General features: G+C 43.9%; 1 protein-coding gene across 1 annotated transcript in view; it reads right to left on the bottom strand.

Moving 5' to 3' along the window:
* GSG1 (germ cell associated 1) overlaps positions 1-17428 on the bottom strand; it is a 98411-nt gene that overhangs the window by 20774 nt on the left and 60209 nt on the right. The window lies entirely within an intron of this gene.

Below are 17428 nucleotides of genomic sequence, written 5' to 3'. Positions count from 1 at the left end.
AAGCAGCCCAGGCCATGGACTCAAGCCCTGACATGCAGTTTCCTGCATTGTCATACTGTTACTATGCTTCGTGGCAAGTTTTGTCTTGTGGTAGCTGGTACTCTCCTAACAAGAGCAGAGCTGAGTCTGACACCAAAGGTGAGGGCATCATTCCCAGCAAGTTATTTGGGCAAGGCTACCTTCTTCAGGGGAGAAGAAATTTTATTTAGAGGGATGCTGTGCTGCTTGACCTGAGGTTCAGAGAACTGGCCCAGTATTGCCTTATTTACTAGGTTAGGTGTAGCTTAGATTTCAACTAGCTTTACTGCCAGCGTTGTTTACTATAAGAAATCTCTCTCCCAGGTGAGGTATTTGTAGATAGTGATTAAGTCAATTCTTAACTTTGTCTTATATAAACTCCATTTTGATTCCTTTCCAGTTTTCGGCATCCTTTGAGAAATACAAACAGGAAAAGAGAAGACTGTATTCCATTAGGATGTCACCAGCCATGACTGTGTTCCAGGTCTTTGCCAGCTTCCCTTCCTTTTCTGAGAACAGCACAAGGCAAAAGTCCTCCTGTACTCTACTGTGTACTGCATTTCCAGGGTCAGACATCCTACAGATGTGGGCCAATTGGACAACACACTTGTCTGACCCCTGACACAAGCTCTCAGGGCACCAAAACTTCGAAGGGTGCAAAGTTACCCTTTTGCTGCTCAGCTTAGACACAGAGGTTAGTGGGACTGAAAAAATTAAAATGTCCTACTTGCTATTCTACTTCCATATTTAAGAGTGATGCCTTTCCTAATCTGTTGGTGTTTTTAGCTTAAAGATTAATTACTTTGATGCCCATATCCTTTGTAGGAGCACTGTGTTCCAGGATATTTTCTCCAGTGTCCCTGGTGCATCCCACATACTTTCCTACAAGAAGTTAGCTGTGGCATTTCATTATTTAAATGCACTTGAGATCCATCTCTGCCTGTGAAATTTCAGCTGATCTTGCTTTGTTGCCCTCCCTGCTATTATTTGTGTGATATGCAAATATGTCAGCAATTAAATTTTTCTGGTAAATAAGTTCTGTACCATCAGGCTAAAACTTGGAACCCCACTAGAAGCACTTGCTGATAACAGGTTTCCCCCCCAGCAGGTATTTTCTGAAGTCCCACCATTGATAAGCTTTCAAGCCATGCAACAGAGATGGTTATCTTTGCCTTTAACCCTGCCATCCACAAAAAGGTTCTGTATCACGTCCCACAGATTCCTACATGCTACAGTCTTGATCATTATGTCATAATGCAAGAATAACTGTACTACAAATGAAGGGATGGTTTTGTATGTAAGGTATTGCTCTTCAACACGGTTCCAAGCCCAGCTGTACAGATATACAGTGCTGCCCCTCTGCCACTCTCCCTCTCATGCCTACGAGCACAGCAAAGCTGGGTCATTTCTGATTTCAGGAATGTTGGTGACACCAAATCAGGGAGCCACTATTAGGGAACTCGGTGACAGAAGTTAGATGAGCACGTAGACAGTGTCACCCTGTCACTACACCCACATTAATGACTTGGGGACACACTGATGCAAGCACTTCACTCTTGCAAAATGAACATTACAGAGTTTCAGCCTGACCAGCTCTCTGGGGTGACACAGCTGTCACTGTGCCTCAGCACAATTGTCACCACCTTGCTAGGCAACCATCACAACATCGTGATGGCTTGTCAAGGCAGGAAGGGTCACAAGGCCAAAGCTTCAGCAGCAATCTCCAGAACCTCTTTTGTAGAGCTCCCCTTGGCTGGGTAGCTGAGAAAACAGGTACCTCCAGCAAGAGATTTTCACATGGGTAATTAAAAAATACAAAAAAAGGGAAAACAAAAGCCTCAGCCTGCTTTGCAAGAACAAGTGTACTTTGCAACAATGAAGTTGAATTTCCTAGCCATATGAATGAGTTTTACTCTGTGTCTGACCCTTTTCCCTCTTCCCTCAGGCAAATACTGCACTCTGAGTCAGGGGCAAAGGTGTGAAACCCAGCCCTGCTGGAAGACACCATACCTGCCACACTGGGAGCTTATTGTCAGCACAAAGACTTCCCCTTGAAAAATGACTGGTAACCTCTAGTGGGGCACTGCTGCTTAGAGAGACAAGACCTGGCCTTCAGCAGAAACCTAGGTGGCATTAAATGCTGAGCACCAGATAAAGCTAAGAAAGCAAGAAACTTATTGTGCTAACCCTTATCTCCAGAAACACCTTTGACATGCAGAATGTTTGTTCACTGTGATTACCTGGGTGGAGAGGTTACTGTTGCTTGAATTATTTACTTTTAAAACCACAGTTATTTGCCTCCACCCTTCTCATGCTGCCCTGTACACCCCACCACTAACACACCTTATCCTAACTGGGGAACACCGGGAAGGACTGTACAGAGCCCTAGAAGGATGGCTCCTTGGCCAGCTGACAAGAGACAAGAGATGTCCACTGGGACCAGTCATCAACACAAGTGAGCAAAAAAACCTTTACCTGCCTCTGCTGTGGGTGCTACTGGGCAGAGAAGGCCCAGAGGAGCAGAGGGTACAAGTAAAGCAAGATCAAGCCTGGCAGAAAGGCTTCACCTTACCCTGCTTCTGCCAGATCAGAGGCTGGGGTGTTTGAAGGCTTTACAGACCTCATGCACAGTATGGATGTGTTCCCCCCCATCTCTGCTAGTGAGTAGATCTCTCTGACCCTTAATGCCCTGTGCATCTCAGGAGCTTTTATACTGCTCCTTACCAGCTGCCCAAAAGGAAAAAGCAGCAGAATTGAATGGAAAAGCATGGTTTTGGATATCCCGGTGATTCTGCCACCACTACTACAGTGACAAGAAACACCTTTGAGTGCAGAAGGCAGATGGAAAATCAGTACTGGATTACTTTTTAGAAGGAATTTGTGTTCCCTGAGGTCACTGGCACCATGCTCACTGTTGGTTTTTTTTATGGTACAGGGTCACACCCATAGTCTTCATCCCAGCCAAAGCAAGTTCATTTCCTGGCTTGCAGTGTGTTCTTCTGTGTCCAGTCCAGTTTTAGAGACCAGAACTGATAGGCTAAGCTTCTATTACTGGGTGTCCCTTGGGAAGCTATTCCACACACCAACAGAAGTCAGTTGCTAGCATAGATTTCCTGATATTCAACTGAAAATTTCCTTTCATTTGAACTCTTTCCATGACTCCAGCTATTTTCTTTTGGATCTTCTCCCTTGAGCAGCATGTTCCACTTGCCTTCATCTTTCTAAGACACGATTTCATCACTGTGTGTGCAAGCCCAGTTTTTCAGAAGAACTGCCAGTCCCAGCCCTGCCCTGCTCAGGTTCACACCCCTGTCAAAAGGCAGCACACCTCTTGTGATGCTGGGAGTAACAGCCAGAGTTTCCAAAGTGATAAGAAACTGCAAATTGAGAGTAGTATGTGGGAGTCTATACTCCTGCTTTGACAGGACTGGTTGCCTCCAGAGGCAGATCCTACTGCTCCTGGTGACAGCCATGTGGTCACCATCAACAGAATAACCAAGGTTGGAAGGTTAGCAACACATCTCTAGAAATAGTCCCCAAAGTATCCAAACTGAAGAGCACACAAATAGAAGATGGTTTACTTCCAGAATAACCCTTGCACTCTGTTAACAGTGACCCACATCTCTGTGTTGGCCCCACTAGTGATCACTACTGCATTGCAGCATCACATTTACCTCTAAGGACAGTGATGGCTCATTGTACTTGACAACATCATTGCACATTGAGGCTGTAGCTGCTCATTGCCATAGAGTAGATAACAGTAATAATCATTAGTAAGAGTATGGCTTGTTTTTTCCTTGGGCTGTTAGAATAAGGTGTCAATAAGAGTACTGAGCACTGTACTTGTATTTCATACCAGTGCTACAAAGGTATTTCTTTGGGTATATAAAGCCTTAGGGACACTTTAGTTCTAGGCACAAGCAGCCATTTTCCAAAATACCTGTCTATTCCAGATATCCTGGTGATTGTATCATACACAGAATAATTCTAGCTCAATAAAAGAAAGGAAAAAAAAAAGTCTCTTATTCTCCAGAGCTACTAACCCCTTGTTTCCTCAGCATTCTTCTCAGGGAAAAAGTTACGGCATGTGAGTCAAACTGAGGTAGTGTGTAGGTTCAATATGGCCCAGATACATGCAGGCCATTACATTACATTACATTACAGCCTAGAAAGCTAAATTGAGTCAGACAGGTCCCTATAAAATGTATCATGGTTTAAGTTACTCTTGTTTGGTGGTTTATTACAATCCTTTCAGCTAAGACCCATGATCTGAACAGCCTGACCAGTGCCTGTAGTAGTAAGAAGTGACTCAGGGCAGCATAAACAGTATCCTGCAATAGTTAATGTTGAAAAACATGAATGGATGGATGACTTTAATCTCTCAGGGGCTGAGAACAAAGAAATTGATACAGCCTTTTTATAACATATTCCCTCACCTCCTGAGTGCACGTAGATACACATACATCTTTTCTTCTCAGAAGAAGGCTCACTTACTTTACAAATAAAAATGCAACAGACAACCACAAATGGTTGCCAAATAGAAGAACACGGCCTCTCTAGTCTGCTCAGATTTGCAATACAAGAAGGAACATTGAGGTGGATGTTTCCAGGCACACAGACATACAATATGAGTGCAACACTACCTTGGAGTGACACCAGAAGTTCAGCTAATTGGACCCATTGAGGTCCCAGAGACCCAATACAGTGTGAAACACCCCAGGCTGTTGTGCAGCCAGACCAGTGAATTCCCCCAGCAAAAGGACACATTATGGATTGCAGGAAGCCGGGGGCAGTTACCAGAACATAAAAGCAGACAGAACCCCAGGATATCTCCCCACACTTTTTTTTTTTTTTTTTTTTTTTTTTTCCCCTTTTTTTTTTCCTTTTTTTTCTTCCTTTTCTTTCTTTTTTCTTTCATTCTTTTCTTTCTTTCTTTTTTCTTTCATTCTTTTCTTTCTTTCTTTTTCTTTTTTTTCTTTTTTCTCTTTTTTCTTTTTTCTTTTTTCTTTTTTCTTTTTCCTCTTTTTTCTTTTTTCCTTTTATCCTTTTTTCCTTTCTTTTTCTTTTTTCTTTTTTATATTTATACCTTTTTTCTTTTTTTATATTTTTTCTTTCTTCTCTTTTGACTTTTTCCTTTTTATTTTTTCTTTTTTTTTTTCTCTTTTTTCTTTTTCTTTTTTTTCCTTTTTTTCCTTTTGTTTTTCTTTTTTTTTTCATTCTCTCTTTTTTTTTTTTTAATTGTTTTGTTGGTTTTTGGTTTTTTTTCTATTTTAGGGGAAAGACACATCTGCTTCCTCTGTGCCCAACGCCTTAAATAACAGACCAGCAGCTTAATGATATTTGTCCTCTCAGTCATGACAGGGGTACTTACAACAATGATGAGTGTGGTTGCTAGTATTATAAAGCAATCTCATAACACAGTCATAGGTGGGAGCCTATGAAGGCTAAGAAAAGGCAGAGAAGACAAGTAAATCTCTGTTCCAAGGTGTTTAACAGGGAATTACGAATTACTCACTTTCCTGGCAACCAGGAGTCAGATTACAGCAATTTACTCCAGGTGGGCAGGGAGTATGCAAGAAACCTTAAGTTTTATTCTTCATTAGTGGAAAAGGCAGTAGGAGCTTGGGTGAGTTGCTCTACAGACAAAAAGCATCCCACAGGCCACCGTTTGGATGTTTCAGACAAAATCAGTTGTGGGTGTTGGAATCTACCCAGTGCCTCAGACAGCTTCATTTAACTGTTGCTGGGCATGTTTAACCCTTCAGAAGAATAAAGTCCCTGCTTTGAATTGCTTCCAAACTGGGTATTTGGAGACTTCAAAACTAGGAAGCTGTAAACCCAAATAGCAATTGCCTCGTGGGGAAGAAAATCTGAAATCTTGAAGCCTGGCACTTGCAAGAGACCATGGGTGTCACGGGCTTCTTGGTGGATTCCCCTCGCAAAGCCCCCTTCTGCCATGTCTGCAGAGTGTTTAGACAGAAGGTTTCATGGGTTGGATTTCAAAGCAAGGAATGTCAGAAGAGATCTTCCAGCTGAGAATGGCCTCCAGATGTGGATTTTTCTTCACCAGGGCTGGGGGAGGGGATGAGAATGCTTTGCCTTTGTCTCATAAAATTAAACGGAAAAACATTGTCTACTGAGGAGAGTGAGCGGGCGGAGAAGGTGGAGTCAGAAACTGGGCAGAACAGAACTGAGGCAAAGAAAAAGCAGAACCACAGCTGAAATGGCTCAGTACACATATCTTAAAAGCAGCAGTCTCTGAGTAGAGGTCTCAGTCATTAAATGATATGGCAGACATCAACAATCAAGGCATTCAAAATGGAAAGGGCCAGATAAACCAAAACAGTTATTTTGTTTGCAGGAAGTGTATTTTCCCCCTCCCTGAACTTTGACAGAATCTTACTGTGTGAAACGCCCCCAGAAAGGGTGTGGCCAGGACTACTTGCTGGTTGAAACTGCTAAACCACAACCAGTATGTTTCTCTTACCAGCACCCCGCAGTCCTGGACTTGTAGCTAGTTATCTTTTCCTCTGCAAAGATTGCCTGTGGACAGTTTATACCTCCTTCCAGCTTATTCATGCAAAATTATTCTCCTCGATTGAAATTCAGCCTCAAGCAACAAATCTGTGCAAGCTGGAAAGACCAGCATCCCTGGGGACAAATTTTACTCTCAGTTATTTCTGCAAATGTTTTACTCATAGTTGCAAATAGGCAGAATCCAGATTTCATTGCTGATATGGAACTTAGCATTTCCTGCTTGGACAGGTGTAACTGTTTGGATCAGAGAGCCAGAGGATATTTACTGCTCGTCCAGCAAGGGAAGACACTGTCTCTCTTCTGTCTCCTAATGTATAAGGACACCTACTGCCACAGAAAAGCTAATAGGGAAGACAATGCTTTTCTCATTTTAAAATCATGACCACAATGTTTGCTTCCTTTCACTCAAAAGACCCTGTTTCTGTTTTATGGCATGACCTAGTGCACCAGTGGAAAGAACATTAGGCATGGCTATAAGAGATGTCAGCTCTCCATCTGGAAGATTGCAGTCTTCTCCAGCTCACTGGTTCACTGTCCACTTCTTCCTGTAAATCTCACCAGCTGTCATAATAATTTAGAAATTTCTGTAGGGAAAAAAAAGTTACTAAAAAATTAACATAAGCTGTACTAGCCCAGACTGTGGTGCCAGTATCTTTTCTCTAGCAGTCATTGGTTATTAAGGAAAGAAGCATAAGAAACACAGGAAATATAAACAACATCCCAGTAGACTTGCTCACTTCCCATTGTCCTGCTGTCCTAAAGGACACTTCTGATGCAAAGTTAGCATCTGTGCTGCTGAATTTAATAGTCAACAAAGATGTTCCCAACCTCTTCATGCATTGTCTTCCATCAGCAGCCTGTGGCAATGTGTTCCATTATTCCTCGATGCCTATGTGGAAAAGTCCATATCTTGTTTTTTTAAAACCTGTTGCCTAGCCTTTTTATCAGGTGCCATTAGTTTTTGTGATATGGGACTGCATGAATACTAGTTCTCTGTTGACATTCTCCATACCATTTTTTATTCCTTTTCAGGCATCTCTTTGCCAAGATCAACAGTCTGTGCTTGCCGAGAAACTATCTCCTACTTCTGATAATTGTTGATGTCCTCCCTATTCTTACTAGGTTTTCTATATGCTCTTCAAAGAAGTACCCAGAAGCACTCCCAACTTTCAGACTTTCAGCAGACCATGAAGTACACAGAGATGTAATCATGTTCTTTGTTTCTTCTATACTCATTCCTAGCATTTCTGTTTGGCTTTTTGACCTGTGTGGAGCCTTGAGAGAGTGCTTTCAACAGGCTGTCGGCAATGAATCCAAGATCTTTTTCTCTGCTGGCAGCAGCCAACTTGGAGCAGTACACCCAGGCCATTTTCTTCCTTGTGGAATTCCCTTGCATTTGCTGCCACTGGATTTCATCTGCCAGGGAGTGCCCAGCCACTCAATGCCAGGACATTCTCTGCAGCCCTTTGCAGTCAGTTTTATTTTGCCTCGCTGGAATAACTGTGGGTCACAAGTGAACTGCTAATTTGCTGCTCACGTTCCTCTCCAGACCATGACAAGTGTGTTGAATAACACTAGTGTTAGCACAGAGCCCTCTGAGGTCCTTCTGATGAGCTCTTTGTCGAGACTGACCATTTGAAGTGCTCAGGTTGACGCTTGTTTTCTTATTTGTGAAACCATTTGGCAGAGCTCTCCACAGCCAGGGTTCACCTTTGAGAAGGGTCCAACACACAGGACTGCATGGCACCAGCCTTCTAGAGATGCAGTGTGCTCAGACAGCAGGTATGTGAGCACAATCTCTGTGATAACTAGACCTAATTGCTTGAATACCCTGGACCTTAAATCTAGCAAATCCAGGGTTCAAATAAACTGGACACAGATGCTTGTTGTTTTCTGTGTTACTGAGCTGCATAAGAAAGCTGTCACTTTTCACATCACTTTAGGATACAGAGCACATCTGCACCATCCCACTGCAGCTCCTCCTATCCCTTGACTTGTACCATTCCTGATACATCCCTTCCCTTTCTCTATAGGGCTAGGGACAGCAGACAATGATGCCTTGGGCAAGTTTCACCAGCTGTTAACAAGACTGCATTGCAGAAGGATCCTTCTTGAGCCATCCATCAAGAGTAGGATGGATCTGAAAACAGATCAGTGGGCCAAGTGTGGGCACAGCACTCCCTCCACTCTTCTCTTCCAAACCACAGGCTCTCTGAGACAGGATGCCACCCTGATATCCTCTTCTGATACACTCCAGCTCCTCCACATCCAGGCCTTCAGACTCCCCCAAGTAGGATTCTGACCTGCAAACTACATCTACTCCTCACTTTGCAGTTGTAATTAACCTCATAGTCATGTGGCCCATGGTTTCAGGTGCCACACTGTCTCCAGGGTGAGAGGGGCCACCTTTGGGGGAAAGCAAATAGGAAAATATCCCAGGCATGAAAATGCTTCTGTGGTTCTTGAGATAGGAATTTCTCTCACACCCATACCCTCCCCTCTATCCCTCCCCATTGCATGGTGCAGCTGAAAGCCAGCAGCAGCAACAGCAGCAAGTTTAGTCACTCCACCACCTGGGTATCGATTACACCTGCAGGTGGAAACCAAGTAATCAAAAACACGGTGTCAGCTTTGCTAGAGGATTCTCCTTGACTCCCAGTTTGGGCTCTGTGCTCGTCCTCACCCTGTTGCATATCAGCATCCTAGCTCTTCCCATGACAGTCTGGAAGGTGTTTATTCAGGCAGAGATATTTCACTTCATATGTATTCAGCCTTCATGGAAGGCAGAGAAATTCCAGAGCTGTTTTCCTGAGCGTTGTTGAGCAACCCAACACCACTGACAGCCGGGACAGGCAGAAAACAACAGCTTCTTTGTGTCTGGGTCAAACCCTCCCATTACTTGTTCCTGCCTACTGACATTTCCCTAGATGGCAAAAGGATTTTTGAATTACAGTGACAGGCTGCTCTTTCTTTTAATAAAAACTCAGCTTTACAAATAGTACATGGTGCCCAGCAAGGCACCAGCTGAGCAGCAGCCTGCCTTCAGAAACTGTTCTCCTGAGAGGAGAAACCTTCACAGATATCCCGTGACTCTGCCTCTTAGCTCAGTGACTATTTCCAGGCATTTTTCAGAAGGACACAGTCCACACCCAATGGACCCACACTGGTGAGCAGCATCTGCTGCTGCTGGGACGGTCTCAGCTGCCTGCTAGCATGGAGAGTGGGACAACCAGCAGTTGCTCCTTGTGTTAGTGCTGGGTGGGGTGAGCTTCCAGCAAAGAGAAAGGCTGGGAATTCATGTCTCTAACACACCCACATATCCTGCTCCTCCGAAAAGAGACAGCAGAGACAGCAGTAAAACCCCTCTGAGAGATGGAGATGCACATCAGCTGCCAAAGACTTTGCAGCTTCCATTTTTCATTCATGTTTCCATCATTCCTTCACTCTGCAACCACTTATTTTGGTAGCTGTTTTATCCAGAGTTAACTTTCAGAGCTCCATCATGCTCACTCTTTGGCCCATGGCATGGGTATGACCTCTACAGTGAGCCATGAGAGTGACAGCACTGTACTGGAACCAGTGGGTGGATGGCAGCACAAGGAACTTCCCTAAGCATTAGTGCAGCTCCCAGTCTTTCACTGCCCCTGGTCAGAGCTGGTCTGCTTGGCTGCACCACTGCTCCTGAGTCACAGAGAGCCCATCTTTGACATAAAACTTGGAGATCAGTGCCTCCCTTTCCTTCCACCCTGATCACTTCTTTTTTTACAGAGAAAAGGAATCCATAGTCAGCCAGATGGAGCTGCTGCTGATGCCTGGCAAGAATAGCTCTTCTACAACTCATCCGTGAAGCAGAAATGCCTCTTACCCCATCTCCTGTAGGAAACATCATCAGCTTAAGGAATACAGCCATCTGTAAGAGCTGTAACTCGAGTACCACTTAGGAATCCTAATATGTGTCTTGCTGCCTCAAGCCACACTAATTGTTAGCCACTAATAACTAGCCATACTAATACAAATGGGATGTTGGGGGGCCTGTCACCCTGCCTGCACATTGCTCACCCCAACACACACATAGCAGCACTATGAAGAGGATCAGACCTCACAGATTCTGTGATTCTGACACTGCAGACAGAAGGCTTTCCCCCTTCTCTTCTGGAAGTGATGAAGATGATGGTCCCCCTTGTTTGTCTGTGTTTCATCTTGACCCATTAAACTCATCATTCATACTGAACCCAGCCACCACAAAGATATTCTTGCAGGTTATTCAGCCTGTGCCTCATTTTACTCAGTTTCACCTCTAGTACAATTAGGACCAGTATTATAAAGTTGACACACACTCTTGCATATTTCAGGAGATGTAACATTTGCTCTCAGCAAGACAGTACCTACGGTTCTGACGTTACTCTTAAGACTCAGTCCAAGGTTCAAAAATCCTCTCAAATAATCACTGTCTCCTAAGCATTTATTCAGTTCACCTCCAAGAGTTTTTATTCTTCACCTGGGAGCACTCTTTACTAGTCTGTCACATCCTTTGCTTCAATTCATTTATTCTCATTTTTTGTCTGGTTGATCATATATGTCACAGGGATTGTGGTGCCCAGCCACACCTCCTAAATTGAAGAAATAATTTTGTGTCATTAAGATCTTTTGCTGAGTTTTGTTCTAAACTCACAAAGCATCACCCTTTGTAAGCACATTTAAGTCAAAAAGCCCAGGCTTTTAATTCTTTATGATATTTAATCATTCCCATAGTCAACGTGGTGAATGCTTCCTTTCTCCTCCCCCTTGTCTAGCTCATGTCCTCCCTCATGCCCCCAGCATGGAGCTTCGCAGGGACATGATGCCTCTGACTTTGACCAGTATGAAGTTACCATACTGGTGCAGACATCCATGTAATTCCTCAGTCCCATAGTACTTTTGGGACTACAGCAAAGCATTGCCTACTCCTTGGCACAGGATTTGAGGTAAATCCTCTCAACAATGAGAACCTTCAACTTTTGCTGTCATTACCATTGATAGGGCTACTCCAGGGCTCTGGAGAATATGGCTCTGAGATTGGTGGATGTGAGAGGGACATCAGCATCTGAAGAGCTCTAGATGGTATTCATATTGACCACCTTCCCCATTAAGTGATATATCACGTTGCAAGATCTTCTCCAGCTCTCTGTCTTCTGCTAAGTTGCTTCCAGCTTTATTTCTCTTGAAAGTTCCAAAGGCTCCCGCCCTCTGAATAGCTAACTTTGGTTTTATGTTCCCCCAGATAATAGGTTTGCATTTTTCCAGTTTGAATCTTGTGTTATTATTTCCTGTCCATATCCTGCTTCAAACACAAGGGAGCCACGAAAGTGGTGACTGTACATTAACAAAAGGAGAAGGAATGGAGTCATGACATTTTTTATGTTTGTGAATGTATGAGGCATAGAAAAGGAATGGTTTTGTGTACAAGGGGAAGCAAAGCATAATTTGTGTTCCCTCTCAAAAGACCAGTGGACAGCTGGCAAGAAGCAAGGGAGCAGGTGGCAAGGAAGGAGAGCTTAGTTCAATGCTCAGTCTCTTTACCTCAGTCTCAATGTGGTGGCACTGCTTCAAGCCCTGATTCAAAATCAGAAAGGCTGCCATGAAACCGATGTGAGTTGTTCCAGTTCTGCACTGCTGCAAATAAACTCAGAAGCTGGCTCATCGTGTGACATGTGTAGATATTTCCTCTTTCAGATGGGAACCATGGTTCTGCAGGCACAGGAATCGTTTCCCTCATGGTCAGGGGATCAAAAAGCAAAGTTAGAGATCATCTCCTCCCTTCTGCCATGCATCAGCAACAGGAGGAAGAGGAATTCCCAGCCTCCCGCCAGCCCTCTGCACTTTGCTCAGGGACTTGGAGCTCAGAGACACTTTTCCTTATTGGCTGCCATCAGCCATGGCATCCATCCCTTTCTGCCCTTCCTTGACCCTGTCAATTTTCAGCCTGTCTTCTATCTCAGCCACACTTCCCTGTCCTTCTCCTTTCTCCACACTGTGCACTGAGATTGGAGCTTTTCCTCTTCCACCAACCCTTACCTTAACTGAGACACCAGTACAGGTACCATTGCTCCCCCCTCCATCCCCCCAGCAAGTCTTCCTTGGTCTTCTCTTTCAGTTTATCTGAGTAAGTGATCTGCCTGCTTGGTTTGTTCATACACCAGGTCCTTTGCAGTCTCTGCCATTTATCTTCCAAGTCTAGCACTCTCTCTTCCTTCCTGCATATGTGTAGAGCCTGTGACAATGCAGCATTACTTAAATGCATCATGAGATTAAAAAAAAACAAAGCAAGATATAGCAGAGTGTAAGAATCAAGTACAGTTAGCCTTCATGTACCCTCCAAACCCTATTTCTGGCTGCAGAGGGAGATCCTACAGCTTCCTCAGGATACCAGCATTGACTCTGAGAGGAAAGTCTAGGAACCCTTGAACAGAACGAACACATGCAAGCAGCCCATGAGAGCAGCAGGTAAAGCGAAAAATTTCACTTGCCCTTGTCTCTGCTTCTTAGCCAAGGTCTATTCCTTCAACCAATGACACAGTTGCAGTCCAGACTGCAGGGCAGTCATGAAGTTAATTCCCTTTGTCAGCAGTGAATGAAAGAGAACAATAAGGCACTGTCAGCTCATCCCATTTCTTGGTGCTTGCAGGATTTTATTTTTCTCCATTAACATGGTAAAACCTGTCAGTGAAGCAATCAGCAGTGTGTACTGCACAATACAGCAGCCACAGAAGGCAGAAGTAGAAATGAGCCAGGAGCAGAAGAAAGCAATAAAGAAAACCTCTTTGGCTGCCAGAGTAGATGAGAGAGTCCTTCATGTGAAGTTGGAGAATACCACCAGCCACTACCTCTTTGATGTGGAATAGGAGAGGTTCCTGGGGAAAGTGACAGCTCAGATGGATCTGCCAGGGCAGAGGTAACATTTGCACATTACAAGCAAATGTCTTCATCTCAGCTGTTTTCACTGGGAAAAAATAAAAACATCAGAGACTAGGGTAGAGGTTGAAGTAAGGGAAAATGAGATAGGGAGTGCGGTTCCCCCACACTCATAAAACAGGGGAAGATCACCTCATTTCAGATGTCTCTCACTACACTTCCTTTTGCGCCAGAGCATGCAAGAAAGTTACATTTTCCTATATTCAGGTCTCTATTCCCAGCAGCAACCAGGTCATGCTTCCTCTTCCAGGTGTTTAGAACCTCAGCCTGAGAATCACATTCAGCCCACCCAACAACTCAAGGGATTTCTGGGCCAACTAGTCCCCTCAGAACTAGTCCAAACTCCTCAGAGGATTCATAATCCATCCTCATCTCCCTTTTCAATATGAGAGCAAAATGTGTAGTCCAAATCATCTGGTAGAACAAAATTAAGTTCTAATCACTATGCAAATTATTGTAGGAATTGTCTCCTTATTTCACACACAGATTAATTTTTTATTCCTTTTAATTCAATTTTTATTTTATTTTTATTTTATTATATTGTTAAGGAACAAGGAAAGTTCTGGGGCTTCCCAGATGTTGTAGGTGGGATGCAGGGAATGCATTCTGGCATAGAACCCAGTCACAATGGTCGTCTTGCAGAGAACTAGTGCAGTTCTTGCCTGATAAATCTTTGTGACAACCCATTCCTACATAAATACTATAAATCCAGGGCATTTTCAATTCTGTACCTATCACTCACTTTCAAAAGATCAGACAGTCTGGCAGTCCTGACTGTTTTTTTAAAAAAAAACTGTTGCAGCTGTTTCTGCAGTTGTTTTTTTTTGTTTTTTTTTTTTTTATTTATTTTGTATAGTTTTCCAGAGTACTTGGAGCAGAGATCATCCCTGCCAACAAAAAAAAAAAAAACAAACCCAAAACCAAAACCAAACCAAAACCCATACTGTGCACAGGAAGAGCTACATCTCTTCAGTGTTGACTGCAATTCACTCTGTTCTTGTACCACAGAGCTTGTAAAGTTGGCTTCCCTGAGCACTGGAAGTCTAGCAGTCCTTGGGGGGACAGGAACACGACAAAACACATTAGAGAAATAACCAAAACCATAAAGGTGTGACTTCCAATATCTGCTTCCTCAGAAAAACTGAGTGAAGCTATAAATAAGGGAACCATCACCCTTTCCTTTCCTCTCCAGTGGATGAATGCTCACATCTGAATCCCTGCAGGGTCAAGCATGACAAATGCACTTCATCATATGTCTCTGTGATGTATGGTTTGTCTCTGCAACTTACTGTGTCACATGGATAACCCCGGGATACACAGACAAACACATCAGTTACACCACTACAGAACAGTATGAAACTTGTTGGTTTCTATTTTTTTTAAACCCACATGTTAGCTCAGGCTCAACCCCGCCTTCTCCGTGTCATGACAAGCAGAGAAATAGCAAACACCATGGAGCATATAATTTCCACTTGTCCTGCTAGCAGCCAGTAGGATGCTGAACAGAATAAACAGCACATGTAAGAGAAAGGAAGGAGTTTAAGTGTCTTTAGGTAGAAAGTCATGCTGCTTAGAGTGGGGTAGGCTTAATATGCAATGTGTGTCTGCAGATAGCTATCCAGAAAATTATGTCCAAATAGCATATGTTGAATTCCTGCTGAATTTGCACTTGAAAATATCCCAGAGAGCATGGGAACTGAGCTATATACCTCTCCCAAGCATAGATTCTGGCACTTGAAGAAAGTGCAGTGACCATGGCCCACTCCCCCTGGCATCTCCCTCTCTAGAAACAATCTGTTCTGGATGCCTCCAGCTGAGGCAGGACATGCCTCTCCCAACCCTCCTAACTACCCATCCCATCTCCCACTCCTTATCATCCATTCCTCCTTTGATCTGGGCTTGTTAAAACCTAGTGTTTATGTTGCCCAATGTCACTGTGGATGCTCATCTTGTTACACCAATGGCTACTCTTCAAACACAACAGTGATGTCTGGAAGTGTGTGGGGCATGGCAAAACAAGCAGACATAGGAGCAGCTGCAAGCTGTTTGTTTGGGAAGAACTTCAGTAAAGGCATGGTGTGCATGGGAAAGCTTCACCCTCTCACTGCCTGTGGAAATGCCAGTCCAGATTCCCACAGCTTAAATTCTCATGGTTTTGACCTGACCACCTCCTATTAGTTGGTTATAGGAATTCAGGAAAGTCTGTGAAATGAGTGGTGCTTGAGTCAAGGGACACCACAGACTATGGTGTGGAGATCTTAGGCAATTCAACCTTAGTGTGTCAAACTGGCAGCATGGTTGAGAATTTTGGTCCTATGATGAGATTTTTCACGTCATGGGTTTTCTATTGCAACCTGCCTTGTGAAAACCACACACCCTAAAGGGAGAAATTGCCAGAGGCACACGGAAGGACCAGCTTCTCCTCTGGATGGGTGGATACACCTGGTTATCTGTCACACATATAAAGGCTTATTGAGCTAATGCTTCATTCACAGAAAAACAGCTGCAGAAAACATGACAAATCTTACCAACTTGAAATGTTCTACCTTTACCTATTGGCAGGAAATTCTCCCACTTCTACCCCATCTCCTTGTCCAGATGCAAGATGGAAATATCCCAAAGAGCTACCAGTCTTCTCAGTGGGAGCTGAGCTCTCCCTTCACCTCATTGTATGCTGACATTAGGAGGGTTTCTTCACTTGCCCCCAGCCAGCATTGCTCACATACAGGAGCAGCAAAATGAACCTTTGCTTACTTGACACTCGCTGTTTCCCCCTCTCATACCTGGCTTGACAGGTATAGCAACAGGGATGAAGCCAATTGCTGGCAGGGTACCAGTGCTCTTCTGGGGCCACAGTCACAGCCTATGTGGCCTGTCTGCTTGCTTTTCTTTACTCTGCTGGCTGGGCACCAACATTTCCAGATGGAGAGCTAAGAAGTAACTCCCCCTTGGGCAAGCTGACGCTGCAGAACACCACTGCCTGCCTGCAAAGCCTCTGATGCTAGCCAGTGCCTGACCCAGCCACACAGCCTATAGAGCAATATGTACCAAATGAGTTTGCTCGCTCTGGTCAAATGCTTTGCCAGTCATAGGTCACTCCATAGCTAAATTCTTAGGGGGCTCCACTGTTGTTGCCCTATGTGAGTGCATTTTAGATGCAGGTGTTTGGGCTGCTGGGTCTCACAGAAGTAATTCTGAGAGTGGGCAATCACTTGTGAACTTGGGGCAGACGATGCTCCACCACAGGTGAACTATGGTCCAATGAGTCTGCTTTGGGATGGTGCACTCCAGTATTTTATGTGCAGCTGGGCATCCCTCACTCCAGTAAACTCTGCTGGGAAAACAGGAAAGGGCAAATGGGCAGTGCAGTTCAATGCAAGTGCCAGCTCCTCCTGCATGGTAAGCAAATGTATTTTCTTTTCCTTGGATATTGTCTTTATAAATATCACCAAGAAGCATGTCCTAACCCATATGTATTAAATGCAGTTAGGCTTATTCCATCCTCAGGGAACAAAAATCTGTCTATTTTCCATCAGCTGTGAAATTCCCATGGGATTGTCTGGGTACAATGTATTGTCCTACCGCATGTGCGATCTGTGCTGCTGTTCTGTCCACATCTCTGGTTTTAAGCAGGTTGCTATAGTCTAAAATTAGACCTCACACATACCAATAACACCAGAGAGAATGAATAATTTGAAAAACAGTGTAGATTCCAAAGAGCACTTGTTTGTCTTTCAAATAAAGGCAATCCAGTGTCCTCCTTATTAAAGTGGTAAAGGCCTTTGCCAGGTAATTTATCAGTACCTGCTTATCTCTTCTTGAGTCTCTGAAAAGGCAGATTCCTTGCAGTAGCAGATCACCAATTGTATCACAATATGAAACTAATTTTAATCCGGATGCTTTCTGACAAAGCTCTTCCCCG

The sequence above is a fragment of the Heliangelus exortis genome, chromosome 1, assembly GCF_036169615.1.
Source record: "Heliangelus exortis chromosome 1, bHelExo1.hap1, whole genome shotgun sequence".
Lineage (NCBI taxonomy): Eukaryota > Metazoa > Chordata > Aves > Apodiformes > Trochilidae > Heliangelus > Heliangelus exortis.
The sequence above is the reverse complement of the archived record's forward strand: the minus strand, read 5'-3'. Positions and strand labels throughout refer to the sequence as shown.